This window comes from Oncorhynchus mykiss, chromosome 15 (genome assembly GCF_013265735.2).
Source record: "Oncorhynchus mykiss isolate Arlee chromosome 15, USDA_OmykA_1.1, whole genome shotgun sequence".
Classification (NCBI taxonomy): Eukaryota; Metazoa; Chordata; class Actinopteri; order Salmoniformes; family Salmonidae; genus Oncorhynchus; species Oncorhynchus mykiss.
Window position 1 is genome coordinate 63,331,346 of NC_048579.1, and position 21,583 is coordinate 63,352,928.

The window sequence follows — 21,583 nt, forward strand, 5'->3', positions numbered from 1 at the left end:
CAAGTCTGTGAAAGCATGTGGGCTGAGGGCCAAGTCTGTGAAAGCATGTGGGCTAAGGCTGTATGTAAGGAGGCAACCTCCAACTGGACTGGGCCTAGAAAGGGGGAAGAGAAAAGGGCAGATCAGTGGGGCCTGAAGACCACAGAGCTGGTTCCTTCTTTCTATGACATAAGCAGCCAGTGAACATCTGTTGTTTCCATACAAACATGGCTGACGATGATTGTATTATACATGTTATTTAGTGCACCGTGGGAGGAAATGGCTGTTTGTGGCTTGGTTCGGGACAGACTTGGAGTGTCCCTTTTTAAATTGTACATGCGTGTATGCTCGAACTCTGGCTTGGCTGCAAGACTCATCTGCACTGTTAAACGTCTATGTTTATAAAGGCTACTGGTAAGATCAATGCATGGAAGACGACTTGGATGTGTGTACCTAGTAGTCATTACACACAAATGCATCACGGATGGGCACTAACGACGGTTTCCCTCGCACGGTTTTAGGCTCTTCCTTTTCAAAGCGAGCTTTACAGACTTCGGCAGCCAACATCTTACATGACATGACGTCCATAATAGCCATTAGCCAAAGCATTATCCTCAATCAATGCCACTTCAGTAAAACACACCCATTTATTTCCATGCTTCTCCTCACTCGTGAAAACTGAGAGAAACAGGCCGAATTACATCTTGTATCCAGACACAGACACACAGCCTCATCAGTCATTCAAGCCCAGCCCTATCATATATAATCTACAGGAGGTTGGTGGCACCTTAATGTGGGAAGACAGGCTCGTGGTAAAGGCTGGAGCAGAATCAATGGAATGGTATCATTCTGTTCGCTCCGTTCCAGACATTATTATGAGCCGTCCTCCCACCAGGCTCCTTATTGGGCTACAGAGACGGAGACAAACGAGCAAGATATCCTGGTATACAGGGAGGTACTAGCAGTTACAAAGCTGCATGATTTGTAGGCTGCTAGATGTAGAGTACCTTGTGACTCTGTGAAACGTCTGTCTGTGATAGTGGTGTGAAGTGGACTGTGTGGGTTGGATTTGAGTAAAATAAGGATGCTTTTGAATATTGTATAATACAGCCCAGGCATTTGTCAAATGGTCCCAAAATGTGGTCTGTATGGTACTAAAATTCAGTTTGGATGATACACGAGAATAGATCATGTCTGGTGGTACATTGATTGCATGTTCTTATGCAACCTCGATTTATGTACAAACTTCTGTACCACAAAACTAAGTAATGTATTTATACATTTAAGTTGTCCCTTTTCTCTTGTGATATATGAGACCCTAGCTCCTCTGATTGTGTTGTATGGTAGCTGTCTGTTTCCCCACCCCGTCTCAGTCCCAGACCCGTAATGGACTGTTTTGTTTGTGACGTCTCTTCTATACTGGTCCTGTTTCCTCCCTCGAAGACCATTCTTCTTTTTCTCTCTCTCTCTCTCTGACACACACGCTCTCTCTTCCTCTCATAACCTCTACCCCATCATAACCTCTACCCCATCGTTGTGTGTCTCTCTCTTCCTCTCATAACCTCTACCCCATCACAACCTCTACCCCATCGTTGTGTCTCTCTCTTCCTCCCGCATTTCCCCTTCTCTCTCTCTCTCTCTCTCTCTCTCTCTCACTCTCTCACTCTCTCCCTGTCGAAATACACTGCCTGGCAAACCCTGGCTCAATTGAGCTCTAATGTGAACCTCTTTGGGTATGGTGTGCATGCATGTGGCCCTGCAACCATATTGAGGATGCTGAAACACAAAACCCAGTGCCTTTTTCTCTCAGTTTAATGCAAGAGTGCTTCCTGTTAACATGGTGTGTTGTAGAAAGGTTGTCATTAAGACTGTATTCTCCACCTCCCATCAGCCTCGCTGGTCCCTCTCATTCGCCGACCAAAGAAACCTCTCCACTCTAATCAGGAAGCCCAAACCACAACATTGACTCCTGAACATTTCTATCAAAGCCTGACTCGAGTGGCTGATCCTTTTAAAGAGGGGCTTCAACATAAACCTCAGCGCTGTCCTGCAGAGTACTGATTGTCTTCTTTTGACACTCGTTTTGTCTTCATTCCGTGCTCAGCCACCGACTCCCGAGATTCGGTGTGAGTTGATGACGGACCCGTCAAGCTCTGGGAAATATGAACCTGAGTGAGCGATCTGTCTCGCGGTACGACGTCACCATTTTTATTTAACCTCTGACAGACGGTTACGAGACGGGCGACTGTGGCTTTAATCATGGCACTAATGCTGTGAAATACTGACTGCCAATGTTTTAAGAGGCTTTGTTTTTCCCTGATGCAGGGTTTTTTAATTAGGCCGCTGAATCTTTAATGGGCAGAAACGAAACGTGGTTAAAGAGGTTCCTCCGTGCATCGTTCCATGATGTTTCTCTATCTCTCTCTCGTCCCCTGTAGGATATAGTATACCCTAGCACAACATGGCTATTGATACATTCCCTTTAGGTTTTGCACAGTTGCACATTTAATGAGTGTCCGTTCAGCTGAATATATAGCAGACTCTGCAGTTACAACAGTCTTGTATTCGTCTAAAATCCACTGAGGTGAATCAGCACACTAACAGCTCTGACACAGTTTATTACTCAACTAATCTGGAGGGTGAAATGAACAATAAATTGTATTTGTTCTGACAGGGTTAGAATTACACTGGCTGCCAGGGGTTCTGGGCACTGCCCCTCCCCAAAAGCAATAACATGGCACCCCCATAGAATATTAGTGTTGGTTCAGCCCACTATTTTTCAGCCACCTGTATGAGTCAGTAACTCATTGGAACCATCCCTGATGATGACACCTACAGACAGTGGTTAAATTGTAATCATGTTATGATAAGAGGTGCCTGATATGTTGCTTATCTGTCACTAAAAGATTCCTTTTGAAGATGGCTATTACTACAGGAGAGACGAGAAGCAGTGTCGTAACAATAATGATGTAATATTGTCATACCAGACACACTGCCTGCACAGTGTGGAAGATGTGGGCGGGGTTTAACACAAACGGGAAGCGCCAGGCGAGGCAACTGCCACAGATAAGGGTGGTCATGTTGTGGCAGGCCAGTCGCTTGTTCCGCCCGTTTGTTTACTTTCCTGGGCGATGCCCTAGCTGCCCCGTGGGCACAGTGGAAAACGTGACTGGGGTTTCTGGACTAGAGCCAAGGGTTCCTGCCTGTCTCGCTCGGGTCAAATAATCGCCCATCTGAGCGTCCAGCCAGTCCGCCGGCCTGGATACCCGCCCCTGTTGGAATGTGGCTGTGCGGCGGGGACAGCGAAGTCCGGTCCGTTCCATCGTGTGTTGCTGCCTAGTTGTAGTCTACATTCCACTTGTGACGAACCCCTCAGGTTTACAGTCAGTCACATATATGGATGTCATGTCACTGCCCGGATTCAATGCCAACAGCCTATGTATATATGTAGACACCATAATCAATAACAAGCTACTTTACAATAGCTTGGGCAGAGATTTTTGTAGATGGTTAGAAAATAGAGAAAAAGGAAATTCCAACTTATCAGGTGCAGGACAGAAGAACGTATTCAAGAAAAAGATGACCTGACGATGATCCAACTCGGATCAAAGTGTTGTCTTTTTTGTGCGTCTGTTTAAATCGCCATTGAAACATACCAGAGTTGCGAACATACTGTAAGGTTCCCATAGTTCAACAGAAGTTGAGCGATTAGTATCAGACTTACGTCAGACACATTTTTTACTATTTTAATGTTTCCATGGTGATGTGTCTCCTAACTCAACAGTTATGCCTTAAATGCATCTGTTTTTATATCAATATCAAATCATTTCTGGGCAACAATGAAGTACTTCATTGTTATTTTTTTCAATTAAAATGGTAAAAATAAACACATTTATTCTTAGTGTAACGGTTTTCTTCCGCTGAAGGAGAGGAGGACCAAAATGCAGCGTGGTTAGAGTTCAACATGTTTAATCAAGACCATACACGAGAACACTACAAAACAATAAATGTGAAAACCGAAACAGTCCTATCTAGTGCAATGACAGAAGACAACCACCCACAAAACCCAACACAAAACAGGCTACCTAAATATGGTTCCCAATCAGAGACAATGACTAACACCTGCCTCTGCTTGAGAACCATATCAGGCCAAACATAGAAATAGACAAACTAGACATACAACATAGAATGCCCACTCAGCTCATGTCCTGACCAACACTAAAAGAAAGAAAACACAAAAGAACTATGGTCAGAACGTGACACTTAGCAAAGACACATTTCTCAAGCAAGAATTTTGCTAGGACTATGGAAGTGGTCTGAGTGAGGGGCCTAAGCTTTATGGGAGGAATATGGAACCTCAAAACCAGCTGTTATTGGCAGAGAGGTTTAAAACTCTCTTTGTTATTGGTCTATGGGCGGCAGGTAGCCTCAAGGTTAATGTTGGGCCAGTAACCGAAAGGTCTCTGGTTCGCGTACCAGAGCCGACAAGGAGAAAAGTCTGTCACTGTTCCCTTGAGCAAGGCACTTAACTCTAATTGCTTCAGGGGCATAATTGAAACCAATAAAATAGGAAATAGGAGGAAAGGACCCAGTTGAAGACTATTTGTTCCAGGATCCCAGTGTAAACCTTGACACCTGACTGCAGAACTCAACTCCCACTGACATCCTCCCCTCCATCTTTCTAATTGGTCTCCTGTTGTCCCCGCGTCAGGAAAATCCAAGGCTTCATTTAGCTTTCATCTGTTTTCCTTCGCTTTCAATTTCACTGTCCTCAGAAAGGCAATTCAGCCAGAACGAGTGTCGGAGGAGCTGTCATGCACATTGAAGAGGAGAGAATTGTATTTTGTGTCAAACAAAGTGGAAAGATCTGATATGATCCCAAAACTCCTTTACATCAACAGACCCTGGCCTGCTACAGTCCTACATAGGAACATGTTATGGACTGATTTGATATTTGACTTGCATGATAAGGAGGCAGTAAATTCTCTCTCTCACACACACACAAGCCTCTGTGGTGTCACGTCATCTGCAGTAGCACATTTAACTAGTCTATTTTTACTATTTGGCTGAATAGGTCTGCTATTTCTGGGCAGTAATGTGGGTTACATCTGCTGCGGAGAAGTGGGTTTCAAATGAACCTCTTAATTATCACATGATTAATGAATCATTACTGACCAACCACCAGATGTTTCTACTTCCTCTCTACCTGAGATGTTCTTCTGAAAAGGGTTGCTACTAATCAAAAGAAGAGAGGGAGAGAGGTCCTTAGCTAGACTCCGGCTGGTAAATGTTCAACAACACGATTCCAACCAACAGTCACCTCCCTTTGGAGGCAATTAGAGACTGTAGGAAGGGCTGAGGGAAATGTTTCTGCCTGGCTGCTGTGACTCTCAGACAGATTGTAACAGTAATAGGCTGCTTTGCTCTTCAAACTGACAGTGTGTTGAGCTAGATTGGGGAAGTAAGTAAGCGAGGAGTGATTGGAGGGCTTGTGATATAGTGTGTTCAGGTGTGTGTGTGTGTGTTTCTAATGGTGTGTGCGTGCGTATCTTTGTGTGTCCAGTATTTTATTTGTGTTTGTGTGATGTTAAGTGCGATCCAGTTACCTGTGATCAGTGGCTTTGACGTTGTCGTCGTAATGACTCCTGGTGGTATTTGTATTTATTATGGATCCCCATTAGTTCCTGCCAAGGCAGCAGCTACTCTTCCTGGGGTTTATTATGAATCCCCATTAGTTCCTGCTAAGGCAGCAGCTACTCTTCCTGGGGTTTATTATGGATCCCCATTAGTTCCTGCTAAGGCAGCAGCTACTCTTCCTGGGGTTTATTATGAATCCCCATTAGTTCCTGCCAAGGCAGCAGCTACTCTTCCTGGGGTTTATTGTGGATCCCCATTAGTTCCTGCTAAGGCAGCAGCTACTCTTCCTGGGGTTTATTATGGATCCCCATTAGTTCCTGCTAAGGCAGCAGCTACTCTTCCTGGGGTTTATTATGAATCCCCATTAGTTCCTGCTAAGGCAGCAGCTACTCTTCCTGGGGTTTATTATGGATCCCCATTAGTTCCTGCTAAGGCAGCAGCTACTCTTCCTGGGGTTTATTATGGATCCCCATTAGTTCCTGCTAAGGCAGCAGCTACTCTTCCTGGGGTTTATTATGGATCCCCATTAGTTCCTGCTAAGGCAGCAGCTACTCTTCCTGGGGTTTATTATGGATCCCCATTAGTTCCTGCTAAGGCAGCAGCTACTCTTCCTGGGGTTTATTATGGATCCCCATTAGTTCCTGCTAAGGCAGCAGCTACTCTTCCTGGGGTTTATTATGGATCCCCATTAGTTCCTGCTAAGGCAGCAGCTACTCTTCCTGGGGTTTATTATGGATCCCCATTAGTTCCTGCTAAGGCAGCATCTACTCTTCCTGGGGTTTATTATGGATCCCCATTAGTTCCTGCCAAGGCAGCAGCTACTCTTCCTGGGGTTTATTATGGATCCCCATTAGTTCCTGCAAAGGCAGCAGCTACTCTTCCTGGGGTTTATTATGGATCCCCATTAGTTCCTGCTAAGGCAGCAGCTACTCTTCCTGGGGTTTATTATGGATCCCCATTAGTTCCTGCCAAGGCAGCAGCTACTCTTCCTGGGGTTTATTATGGATCCCCATTAGTTCCTGCTGTTGCTTCACAGTCCCCGCTGTTCCATAAGGTGTCTTTTTATCTGTTTAAACAAAAATATATGATTATACTGCTGCATTAGTTACCTGATGTGGAAAAGAGTTCCATGTAGTCATTTTAAATCTGATTCTACTGCTGCATTAGTTACCTGATGTGGAAAAGAGTTCCATGTAGTCATTTTAAATCTGATTCTACTGCTGCATTAGTTACCTGATGTGGAAAAGAGTTCCATGTAGTCATTTTAAATCTGATTCTACTGCTGCATTAGTTACCTGATGTGGAAAAGAGTTCCATGTAGTCATTTTAAATCTGATTCTACTGCTGCATTAGTTACCTGATGTGGAATACAGTTCCATGTAGTCATTTTAAATCTGATTCTACTGCTGCATTAGTTACCTGATGTGGAAAAGAGTTCCATGTAGTCATTTTAAATCTGATTCTACTGCTGCATTAGTTACCTGATGTGGAATACAGTTCCATGTAGTCATTTTAAATCTGATTCTACTGCTGCATTAGTTACCTGATGTGGAAAAGAGTTCCATGTAGTCATTTTAAATCTGATTCTACTGCTGCATTAGTTACCTGATGTGGAAAAGAGTTCCATGTAGTCATTTTAAATCTGATTCTACTGCTGCATTAGTTACCTGATGTGGAAAAGAGTTCCATGTAGTCATTTTAAATCTGATTCTACTGCTGCATTAGTTACCTGATGTGGAAAAGAGTTCCATGTAGTCATTTTAAATCTGATTCTACTGCTGCATTAGTTACCTGATGTGGAAAAGAGTTCCATGTAGTCATTTTAAATCTGATTCTACTGCTGCATTAGTTACCTGATGTGGAAAAGAGTTCCATGTAGTCATGGCTCCATGTAATACTGTGCGCCTCCCATAGTCTGTCCTGGACTTGGGGACTGTAAAGAGACCTGTGGTGTCATGTCTTGTGCATAGATGTCTGAGCTGTGTGCTAGTCGTTTGAACAGACAGCTTTGTGTTTCTAACAAATACAAGTAGTGATAAAGTATGTCCTCCACTTTGAGCCAGGAGAGATTGACATGCATAATATTAATGTTTGCTGTCTGTTTACATCCAAGGGCCAGCCGTGCTGCCCTGTTCTGAGCCAATTGTAATTTTCCAAAGTCCCTCTTTGTGGCACCTGACCACACGACTGAACAGTAGTCCAGGTCGACCAAACTAGGGCCTGTAGGACCTGTCTTGTTGATAGTGTTGTTAAGAAAGTAGAGCAGCGCTTTATTATGGCCAGACTTCTCCCCATCTTAGCTACTGTTGTATCAATGTGTTATGACCATGACAGTTTACAATCCAGAGTTACTCCAAGCAGTTTAGTCACCTCAACTTGCTCAATTTCCACATGATTTATTACAATATTTAGCTGAGGTTTAGGGTTTAGTGAATGATTTGTCCAGAATACAATGCTTTTAGTTTTTTAAATGTAAAGGACTAACTCATTCCTGTGGTGTCCTCGGTACAGGATCCACCCCATCTTCATCCCCATCGTGCCACTCCTCATCAGGAACCACTGAGGAGATAGAGTTACGCAATTCAAACTCTGAGACAATAAAAACAACACACTGTAGAGTAATGTACTGCACATGACTTAAATCACGACCGCTCTGAGATCGTTAGAGCAACACAGATTACGGGAATACTCTGTAATCTCCAGGTCAACGAGAGAAAATGGCACAGTTCAACCCTGAACTGGCGTGTCTTGGAAGGCAGTTGAGAGATGGGCATGGCAGAATGGGAGGAAGATTTCATAACCCAGATATGTCAAATGAATCCTTCTCTCATCTGTTTATCCGTAGCCAGCCATCCGTGGTCCAGTAGTCGGGCCTGTTTAGTCTAATCACATTGACTTCTTCCTCTGTGTGTGTGTGTGTGTGTGTGTGTGTGTGTGCGTGTGTGCGTGTGTGTGTGTGTGTGCGTGGATATGCATCCTGGCCTGTTACGGCCTGACATCAATGTCTCTGCCACATCATCCATCTTACAGATGTAACAAGGGAAAAACAATGGCAAACAATTTCCATTTATCTCAAGTCAAAGCACTCATACAGAACAGACAGAACAGACTGCCTTATTCTAAAGCCATCTCTCTCATTCTCGCCAACGCGCTCGCTCGCTCCCTCTCTCCTCTCTCTTCTCTCCTCTCGATGCATCTTAAGCAGTGATCTAGTATCAGCGTACCACAACCCAAACTCTTAATTCTTAATCTATCGCCAGTCATCGATTCCCTGACAGACAGGGTTCTAAAGCAGAGCCCACCCATTCCCTGACAGACAGGAGTCTAAAGCAGAGCCCACCCATTCCCTGACAGACAGGGTCTAAAGCAGAGCCCACCCATTCCCTGACAGACAGGGGTCTAAAGCAGGGCCCACCCATTCCCTGACAGACTGGGTTCTAAAGCAGGTCCCACCCATTCCCTGACAGACAGGGGTCTAAAGCAGAGCCCACCCATTCCCTGACAGACTGGGTTTGAAGCAGAGCCCACCTATTCCCTGACAGACAGGGTTCTAAAGCAGGTCCCACCCATTCCCTGAAAGACAGGGGTCTAAAGCAGAGCCCACCCATTCCCTGACAGACTGGGTTCTAAAGCAGGTCCCACCCATTCCCTGACAGACAGGGGTCTAAAGCAGAGCCCACCCATTCCCTGACAGACTGGGTTTGAAGCAGAGCCCACCCATTCCCTGACAGACTGGGGTCTAAAGCAGGGCCCACCCATTCCCTGACAGACAGGGGTCTAAAGCAGAGCCCACCCAGTCCCTGACAGACTGGGTTCTAAAGCAGAGCCCACCCATTCCCTGACAGACAGGGGTCTAAAGCAGAGCCCACCCATTCCCTGACATACAGGGTTCTAAAGCAGAGCCCACCCATTCCCTGACAGACAAGGGTCTAAAGCAGAGCCCACCCATTCCCTGACAGACAGGGTCTAAAGCAGAGCTCACCCATTCCCTGACAGACAGGGGTCTAAAGCAGGGCCCACCCATTCCCTGACAGACTGGGTTCTAAAGCAGGTCCCACCCATTCCCTGACAGACAGGGGTCTAAAGCAGAGCCCACCCATTCCCTGACAGACTGGGTTTGAAGCAGAGCCCACCCTTTCCCTGACAGACAGGGTTCTAAAGCAGGTCACACCCATTCCCTGACAGACAGGGGTCTAAAGCAGAGCCCACCCATTCCCTGACAGACTGGGTTTGAAGCAGAGCCCACCCTTTCCCTGACAGACAGGGTTCTAAAGCAGGTCCCACCCATTCCCTGACAGACAGGGGTCTAAAGCAGAGCCCACCCATTCCCTGACAGACTGGGTTCTAAAGCAGGTCCCACCCATTCCCTGACAGACAGGGGTCTAAAGCAGAGCCCACCCATTCCCTGACAGACTGGGTTTGAAGCAGAGCCCACCCATTCCCTGACAGACTGGGGTCTAAAGCAGGGCCCACCCATTCCCTGACAGACAGGGGTCTAAAGCAGAGCCCACCCATTCCCTGACAGACAGGGTCTAAAGCAGAGCTCACCCATTCCCTGACAGACAGGGGTCTAAAGCAGGGCCACCCATTCCCTGACAGACTGGGTTCTAAAGCAGGTCCCACCCATTCCCTGACAGACAGGGGTCTAAAGCAGAGCCCACCCATTCCCTGACAGACTGGGTTTGAAGCAGAGCCCACCCATTCCCCGACAGACAGGGTTCTAAAGCAGGTCCCACCCATTCCCTGACAGACAGGGGTCTAAAGCAGAGCCCACCCATTCCCTGACAGACTGGGTTCTAAAGCAGGTCCCACCCATTCCCTGACAGACAGGGGCCTAAAGCAGAGCCCACCCATTCCCTGACAGACAGGGTCTAAAGCAGGTCCCACCCATTCCCTGACAGACAGGGGTCTAAAGCAGAGCTCACCCATTCCCTGACAGACAGGGTTTGAAGCAGAGCCCACCCATTCCCTGACAGACTGGGGTCTAAAGCAGAGCCCACCCATTCCCTGACAGACTGGGTTTGAAGCAGAGCCCACCCATTCCCTGACAGACAGGGTTCTAAAGCAGAGCCCACCCTTTCCCTGACAGACTGGGTTCTAAAGCAGGGCCCACCCATTCCCTGACAGTCTGGGGTCTAAAGCAGGGCCCACCCTTTCCCTGACAGACTGGGTTCTAAAGCAGGGCCCACCCATTCCCTGACAGTCTGGGGTCTAAAGCAGGGCCCACCCATTCCCTGACAGACTGGGTTTGAAGCAGAGCCCACCCATTCCCTGACAGACAGGGTTCTAAAGCAGAGCCCACCCATTCCCTGACAGACAGGGTTCTAAAGCAGAGCCCACCCTTTCCCTGACAGACTGGGTTCTAAAGCAGGGCCCACCCATTCCCTGACAGTCTGGGGTCTAAAGCAGAGCCCACCCATTCCCTGACAGACTGGGTTTGAAGCAGAGCCCACCCATTCCCTGACAGACTGGGGTCTAAAGCAGGGCCCACCCATTCCCTGACAGACAGGGGTCTAAAGCAGAGCCCACCCATTCCCTGACAGACAGGGTTCTAAAGCAGAGCCCACCAATTTCCTGACAGACAGGGTTCTAAAGCAGAGCCCACCCATTTCCTGACAGACAGGGGTCTAAAGCAGAGCCCACCCATTCCCTGACAGACAGGGTTCTAAAGCAGGGCCCACCCATTCCCTAACAGACAGGGGTCTAAAGCAGAGCCCACCCATTCCCTGACAGACAGGGGTCTAAAGCAGAGCCCACCCATTCCCTGACAGACAGGGTTTGAAGCAGAGCCCACCCATTCCCTGACAGACTGGGTTCTAAAGCAGAGCCCACCCATTCCCTGACAGACTGGGTTCTAAAGCAGAGCCCACCCATTCCCTGACAGACAGGGTTTGAAACAGAGCCCACCCATTCCCTGACAGACTGGGTTCTAAAGCAGAGCCTACCCATTCCCTGACAGACTGGGTTCTAAAGCAGAGCCCACCCATTCCCTGACAGACCGGGTTTGAAGCAAGGCCCACCCATTCCCTGACAGACCGGGTTTGAAGCAGAGCCCACCCATTCCCTGACAGACAGGGTTTGAAGCAGAGCCCACCCATTCCCTGACAGACAGGGTTTGAAGCAGAGCCCACCCATTCCCTGACAGACTGGGGTCTAAAGCAGTGCCCACCCATTCCCTGACAGACAGGGTTTGAAGCAGAGCCCACCCATTCCCTGACAGACAGGGTTTGAAGCAGAGCCCACCCATTTCCTGACAGACTGGGGTCTAAACCAGAGCCCACCCATTCCCTGACAGACTGGGGTCTAAAGCAGAGCTCACCCATTCCCTGACAGACTGGGTTTGAAGCAGAGCCCACCCATTCCCTGACAGAGAGGGGTCTAAAGCAAAGCCGAATTATGAGCAGTGCAGATGTGGCACTGGTGACACACACACTTGTTTACACAGACACACACATGGCATCAATCCGCACACACTGGCATACACAGACACACACATGGCATCAATACACACACTCTGGCATACACAGACACACACATGGCATCAATCCGCACACACACACGCTTGCATAAACAGAGACACACACTCTTGCATACAATGAGACACAGGGCATCAGTACACACACTGGCATACACAGAGACACACATGGCATCAGTACACACACTGGCATACACAGAGACACACATGGCATCAATACACACACTGGTATACATAGAGACACACATGGCATCAGTACACACACTGGCATACACAGAGACACACATGGCATCAATACACACACTGGTATACACAGAGACACACATGGCATCAGTACACACACTGGTATACATAGAGACACACATGGCATCAGTACACACACTGGTATACATAGAGACACACATGGCATCAGTACACACACTGGTATACATAGAGACACACATGGCATCAGTACACACACTGGTATACATAGAGACACACATGGCATCAGTACACACACTGGTATACACAGAGACACACATGGCATCAGTACACACACTGGCATACACAGAGCCACACATGGCATCAGTACACACACTGGCATACACAGAGCCACACATGGCTGTCTTATCCCTATCAGGAGAGTATTATCTCAACCCTCAGCAGGCTGATACAACCTCAGTTAACTCTATTCAACTACACTACTGTCTCACTATATACAACCTCAGTTAACTCTATTCAACTACACTACTGTCTCACTATATACAACCTCAGTTAACTCTATTCAACTACACTACTGTCTCACTATATACAACCTCAGCAGGCTGACACAACCTCAGTTAACTCTATTCAACTACACTATTGTCTCACTATAGTTGATACAACCCCAGCTAACTCTATTCAAGTACACTACTGTCTCACTATAGTTGTTACAACCTCAGTTAACTCTATTCAACTACACTACTGTCTCACTATATACAACCTCAGCTAACTCTATTCAACTACACTACTGTCTCACTATAGTTGATACAATCTCAGCTAACTCTATTCAACTACACTACTGTCTCACTATAGTTGATACAACCTCAGTTAACTCTGTTCAACTACACTACTGTCTCACTATATACAACCTCAGTTAACTCTATTCAACCCTACACTACTGTCTCACTATATACAACCTCAGCTAACTCTATTCAACTACACTACTGTCTCACTATATACAACCTCAGTTAACTCTATTCAACTACACTACTGTCTCACTATATACAACCTCAGTTAACTCTATTCAACTACACTACTGTCTCACTATATACAACCTCAGTTAACTCTATTCAACTGCACTACTGTCTCACTATAGTTGATACAACCTCAGTTAACTCTGTTCAACCCTACACTACTGTCTCACTATAGTTGATACAACCTCAGTTAACTCTGTTCAACCCTACACTACTGTCTCACTATATACAACCTCAGTTAACTCTATTTAACTACACTACTGTCTCACTATATACAACCCCAGTTAACTCTATTCAACTACACTACTGTCTCACTATATACAACCTCAGTTAACTCTGTTCAACCCTGCACTGCTGTAACTCATCATCAAGACCGGTATGATTGACATGTTGTTATGGTAAGATAGTATGGAGTGTATTGTTGACATTGTGTAATCACTACAGTCACACAGAGTGCTCGACCACTGCAGTGTTTTTATTGTGCAGGTGTAAGAGTGTTCCTCTTGCGTTAGTGGTAATTAGCATGAGTAACGAGCTCTGCACAAAGCGAGAGAGGGACAGTTAACGAGGGGCTGGTACTCCCACTACACACAAGTAAGTACACATCCTTAGGTTTGGCAGAGGTCTGTGCTTACTCCCAAACCCCCAGGGTGCGAAGAAGGGAATGCACACACAATATTTTCTCTCTCTCTCTCCTGCACACTGTGCCTACGTTCTTATAATCATAGCTTATTGTATCCATATAATTTCCTGCTTAGTTATTACCTTTACCTGAACTGATCTGTTCTTACATTGGTTGCCTCTAGATTCTAATGTCCATCTGTCTGTTAGCAGTTCTAAGGTTTATCCCTCTCTCCACTCTTAGAGGAGATTCCTAATGTGTGTGTGTATAATGGGTGGCAGGATTATTTATAGATCTTGTTTGTGTACCCTCTCTCTCTGTGTGTGTGTGTGTGTGTGTGTGTGTGTGTGTGTGTGTGTGTGTGTGTGTGTGTGTGTGTGTGTGTGTGTGTGTGAGAGAGAGCGAGTCCACTAACTGAACAGTGGACCAGGAGTATCATACTTGCTACTGTGATTCCTGAAATGCAGAGCCAGTTGGTGGAGTATTTTTCAAATCTGAATTTATACTTTTGTTATTTTGTTTGCTAGCTCAGCTGATTAGTTAGCTCTGTCTGATTAGCTACCAAATTATGATATTGCTAGCTAGCCACTTAATATAACTTGTTTTCTAGCTGTTAAGCTAGCTAAGTTAGCAATGCTGTGAATACAACTTTCATCTACTGCCGACATCAGGATAGTAGAGCACTATACTAGAGCACTATACTAGATCACTATACTAGAGCACTATACTAGATCACTATACTAGAGCACTAGTTAGCTCCAAAAGAGGTTATAGCTTTGACTGCATGCTGACAGTGAATTCAGAGCCATTCAGTGACTAGCTACACAACAAACATAATTTTACCAGGTTCCTGTGAAGCACTTGTAATTAAAGTCCACCACAACATACTGTACCCAAGAGCTTCCTGATGTAGTAGTGTGTGTTTAATTTCATTGTGTATTAGAAACACAGCGTGAGATCATTGTGATGGGATTTATCCAGTGGTTGATCAGGCAGTATAATTCTGCTCTCACTTCTGCCAGCATACACTATTTAATCTCCATCACTGTCACACACACACACACACACACACACACACACACACACACACACACACACACACACACACACACATGGAGCTTAGAGTGATGAGAAATCGAAGCCGGTAGGATAGGAGGGTGAAGAGAGACAGACAGTCATATTAGGTTTCATTAAAACTGGATATAGCTACAATACCTCATCCTCCAATTTCCTGCCCTTCCCACTCTTGCTCAATGCAATCAGAATATTGCATCACTGTGCACAGGCTTATTGGGTTAGTTTTGTAGACTTCATACTAATGGGGTTATGTTGCATTCTCTAAATGTATATTTCAATGAGTATTAGTAGTAACCTTGGGTGATGAAATGTGTGTGTGTGTTTGCCTGATCAACAGTCTACTCCCTCAATTTACATTTTGGACCAAACAAACACATGAACCTAGCGATGCACAGAATGGCAACGGCTAATCAGGGTTACCGTGGTAACACAGTGGTGGCATGTTAGCCGACGATGTCGGGTCTAACGCCGGGTTCAAGTAATTTCCCCAGAGCTGCCGTGCTTCAATGTAGAAACACAAACAGGCTAAACCACGCAGTTTATTAAAACATGCGGGTTGAATCACCTCGGGGTTGCTTCGTTCGTGGTCTATTTGTGATTGAAGAGATTGACCATACTGTACTGCATTTCCGACCCCGGCTGACCTCCACGGTCTGAATTGCCATTGGTGCTTTTAAGAGCATCTAAATTAAATCAGTCACTGTTCAAATCACATGGTTGATGTGAAAATAGATCTAGCAATATATGTGTGTAAAACCACTAATCAATCCAACCATTGAAAATACATTTGTTCAAGGCCTCCCGAGTGGCGCAGTGGTCTAAGACACTGCATCGCAGTGCTAGCTGTGCCACTAGAGATTCTGGGTTCAAGTCCAGGCTCTGTGGCAGCCGGCCACGACCGGGAGACACATGGAGCGGTGAACAATTGGCCCAGCGTCGTCTGGGTTAGGAGAGGGTTTGGCCGGCAGGGATGACCTAGTTCCATCGCCCACCAGCGACTCCACTGGGTGCAGTGCATGCTGACACGGTCGCCAGGTCCGTACGGGATGACAGCGATGAAACCAGACTGTAACTACTGTCATAACGTTGGCTTGGGGGTAGGTTTATGACAGTCATAAATACCCCTTTTCCCTCTCTCTTCCCTACTGTTGTGACATTTGACATAGAGATTATGGGAACATCAGAAGGTGGGGGGAAATTAACTATATTCTGGTAATCCGACCAATTGAGCATATGCGGTGGTACTTAATGAATATGATGTCAGTTCAGATGTCATCTGAGACATTCTCATCGATGATAGGATGACATAAACTCTACAGTGGAAAGTCTACACATCAGAGTTATCGTATTCACATGGAATTGTTGTTCAGTTTAAATGTTTGAATATAAAATTATTGGTGAAGAGATTAAATGTAATTTTAGCTTCCAAATGAGAGATTTGAGTTTTCATAAGGTTAGGGCTCTGCTCAATCAGTGGCCCGCCCCTGTGAAGAGACATGGGTTATAAAACTTTTCAGACACACCCTTCTCGCTCCACTATATAAAGCCTTGATGAAAATGTAACCTCCTGTTCCAAGTACGTGAGGTCTGCAGCCTCTGCGTTAAAAGGACTAACATGTCATCTATAGAACAAAGCGTGAGCTTTGGTTGCGAATGGTATGAACTTTGAACTCTTATTCACTACAGAAGTGACACATCCTAGCCGTTGAGTTAGCAACATCAGCTGCAAACGCGGGCTAGGAAAGAACAGACAGATTATTCCGTCTACCACACAACGACGTTACTATAACGTATCCAATTGACCACCAGAGACATTCTTCAAAGGACTCGGTTTGGCAACACGGCCTTCCACCAACCTAACGAAGCGCAGCTCAGAGTAAATATTTATTGCATTTGACTTTTCCAAATGGGCGGTAATTTAGAATGCATAAGATACTGTATTTACGACAGCTTCTCCCTGTGTCCCTCAGTCTTCCCGCTCTTTCACTCAAACCCAGCCCCTTTTCTTTTGTGTAACCAGCTGTCATATCTGTTCCGCCCGCTAGGGACGTTTTCCTTTATGACGTAATTTGTAATCAATGTATGATTCGTTCTTTGTATATGTAATTCTGTGTGATTAGTTAGGTATTTAGTAAATAAATAATTAAACCCAATTTTGTATTGCTGATTCAACTTGTTAGCCAGGGTTCGTGAAGATAACCAAGAAGTAACTATTAATATTGACTGCTATTGATGTAAAATATTACTAGGTCTTTCAGAGTTTATTCGGAAGATAACAGCTCTATAAATATTATTTTGTGGTGCCCGACTCTCTAGTTAATTACATTTAAATGATTAGCTCAATCAGGTAACATTAATTACAGAGAAAGGATTTTAAAGAATAGCATGTCATATCACTTAATCCGGCATAGCCAAAGACACAACATTATCAATTGGGATACCAGGAAATTAGGGAGAAAAAGGGGTAAAAAAAAGTATAATAATTGATTGGTTCTGCTATAAATCCTACGGCTGTGTTGTATGGTATCTACAGTGCCACTGTATCATATGGAGTGTGTATTATTTAGTCTTGCCACCCCCCATTAGTGTTGATGATAATGGTAATGTAGGGACAGGTAAAGGGGTAATCTGTTTGGGGGGGAAATGAGTGGAGATGGGGATCTAAAGCATTGCCGCGATGGGTTTAAAGAGACTAATTTATCATCCCCCACACCTCCTCAGCCACAACCCCCCTTCTCCTCCTTTACTCAAGCCTTTCTTTACCCCCTCCTCCACTTCCCTCTTATCTCATTGACCTTGCTTTGCTCTCTGCAGCTGGAATTTGTCTTTGAAAGGGATGAGATTGGCATAGTGTTACCGTACACACACACACCCGTCAAGGACGAAGGTGACACAACAAGCGTATTCTGAATCAATGGAAGCTCATTGGTTTTGGTTGTGATTTGCACGTCTCCAACATTGAAAAGTTGTGCCTTACTTACACCTCTCTGAAACAGAAGGATTTGACGGGTGGACATTCTCCTTCATACCCGAGGGATAGGGGATAATGTATTATAGTACCGGGTGTCCTGCACTCTTTTCACATTTAAATCTCCGCTGGGGGTGATTGGCGAAGTAGGAGGTTCACTTGTTTTGTCGCTGCAGGATTCTGCACAAGACAAATGCATAGATTGTATCTGCACTGGAACAGAAGGAAATAGCAGAGTTCTCTCCCTCCCCAGTTTTCATCCCTGCTTTGATAATCACCAGCATCATCCTTACAGAGACATTTTAGCCCTCCACAACCACCCTTACAGGAGGAGGATAGGAGGGTGGATGGCTGGCTGGAGGGAGGGAGGGTAGACAGGGAGAGGGGGAGCCTAAATGACGAGGCGCATGTTCAGCATCCATGAACAGGGGATGTGGAGGGGAAAGGAGCGGATGGTCCCATAGGATTGGGGTTTGCTGTTGGAATACTGATACAGACCACAGAGTATTCCCTCCTACACTCTTAGAACAAAAAAGGTGCTATTTAAAACCTTCTTCGGCTGTCCCAATAGGATAACCCTTTGAGGAACCCTTTTTGGATCCAGGTAGAACCCTTTTGGGTTCTATTTAGAACCCTTTCCACAGAGGATTCTACCTGAAACCAAAAATGGTTTCTCCTATGGGGACAGCCGAAGAACCTTTCTGTACTTTCCATCCAACCGGTTGACTTTATCTGCATACTGTCTGTCACACCGTGCAGAAACCGGGTTTGAGCACAACACAGTCATAATACAACACAACACAGTCATAATAGTAACTAAACAGCAGCCCTGGAGACAACACAGTCATAATAGTAACTAAACAGCAGCCCTGGAGACAACACAGTCATAATAGTAACTAAACAGCAGCCCTGGAGACAACACAGTCATAATAGTAACTAAACAGCAGCCCTGGACACAACACAGTCATAATACAACACAACACAGTCATAATACAACACAACACAGTCATAATAGTAATTAAACAGCAGCCCTGGACACAACACAGTCATAATACAACACGACACAGTCATAATAGTAACTAAACAGCAGCCCTGGAGACAACACAGTCATAATACAACACAACACAGTCATAATAGTAACTAAACAGCAGCCCTGGAGACAACACAGTCATAATACAACACAACACAGTCATAATACAACACAACACAGTCATAATACAACACAACACAGTCATAATAGTAACTAAACAGCAGCCCTGGAGACAACACAGTCATAATACAACACAACACAGTCATAATACAACACAACACAGTCATAATAGTAACTAAACAGCAGCCCTGGAGACAACACAGTCATAATAGTAACTAAACAGCAGCCCTGGAGACAACACAGTCATAATACAACACAACACAGTCATAATAGTAACTAAACAGCAGCCCTGGACACAACACAGTCATAATAAAACACAACACAGTCATAATACAACACAACACAGTCATAATAGTAATTAAACAGCAGCCCTGGACACAACACAGTCATAATACAACACAACACAGTCATAATAGTAACTAAACAGCAGCCCTGGAGACAACACAGTCATAATAGTAATTAAACAGCAGCCCTGGACACAACACAGTCATAATAGAACACAACACAGTCATAATAGTAATTAAACAGCAGCCCTGGACACAACACAGTCATAATACAACACAACACAGTCATAATAGTAACTAAACAGCAGCCCTGGAGACAACACAGTCATAATACAACACAACACAGTCATAATACAACACAACACAGTCATAATACAACACAACACAGTCATAATAGTAACTAAACAGCAGCCCTGGACACAACACAGTCATAATACAACACAACACAGTCATAATAGTAACTAAACAGCAGCCCTGGACACAACACAGTCATAATACAACACAACACAGTCATAATAGTAACTAAACAGCAGCCCTGGACACAACACAGTCATAATACAACACAACACAGTCATAATAGTAACTAAACAGCAGCCCTGGAGACAACACAGTCATAATAGTAACTAAACAGCAGCCCTGGACACAACACAGTCATAATACAACACAACACAGTCATAATACAACACAACACAGTCATAATAGTAATTAAACAGCAGCCCTGGACACAACACAGTCATAATACAACACGACACAGTCATAATAGTAACTAAACAGCAGCCCTGGAGACAACACAGTCATAATACAACACAACACAGTCATAATAGTAACTAAACAGCAGCCCTGGAGACAACACAGTCATAATACAACACAACACAGTCATAATACAACACAACACAGTCATAATACAACACAACACAGTCATAATAGTAACTAAACAGCAGCCCTGGAGACAACACAGTCATAATACAACACAACACAGTCATAATACAACACAACACAGTCATAATAGTAACTAAACAGCAGCCCTGGAGACAACACAGTCATAATAGTAACTAAACAGCAGCCCTGGAGACAACACAGTCATAATACAACACAACACAGTCATAATAGTAACTAAACAGCAGCCCTGGACACAACACAGTCATAATAAAACACAACACAGTCATAATACAACACAACACAGTCATAATAGTAATTAAACAGCAGCCCTGGACACAACACAGTCATAATACAACACAACACAGTCATAATAGTAACTAAACAGCAGCCCTGGAGACAACACAGTCATAATAGTAATTAAACAGCAGCCCTGGACACAACACAGTCATAATAGAACACAACACAGTCATAATAGTAATTAAACAGCAGCCCTGGACACAACACAGTCATAATACAACACAACACAGTCATAATAGTAACTAAACAGCAGCCCTGGAGACAACACAGTCATAATACAACACAACACAGTCATAATACAACACAACACAGTCATAATACAACACAACACAGTCATAATAGTAACTAAACAGCAGCCCTGGACACAACACAGTCATAATACAACACAACACAGTCATAATAGTAACTAAACAGCAGCCCTGGACACAACACAGTCATAATACAACACAACACAGTCATAATAGTAACTAAACAGCAGCCCTGGACACAACACAGTCATAATACAACACAACACAGTCATAATAGTAACTAAACAGCAGCCCTGGAGACAACACAGTCATAATACAACACAACACAGTCATAATAGTAATTAAACAGCAGCCCTGGACACAACACAGTCATAATACAACACAACACAGTCATAATAGTAACTAAACAGCAGCCCTGGAGACAACACAGTCATAATACAACACAACACAGTCATAATACAACACAACACAGTCATAATAGTAACTAAACAGCAGCCCTGGACACAACACAGTCATAATACAACACAACACAGTCATAATACAACACAACACAGTCATAATACAACACAACACAGTCATAATAGTAACTAAACAGCAGCCCTGGACACAACACAGTCATAATACAACACAACACAGTCATAATAGTAACTAAACAGCAGCCCTGGACACAACACAGTCATAATACAACACAACACAGTCATAATAGTAACTAAACAGCAGCCCTGGACACAACACAGTCATAATACAACACAA

The 21,583-nt window shown here is 44.7% G+C and overlaps 1 protein-coding gene across 1 annotated transcript in view; it reads right to left on the reverse strand.

The window, feature by feature from the left end:
- Positions 1 to 21,583, reverse strand: part of prrt4 (proline rich transmembrane protein 4) — a 38,696-nt gene that overhangs the window by 3,359 nt on the left and 13,754 nt on the right. The window lies entirely within an intron of this gene.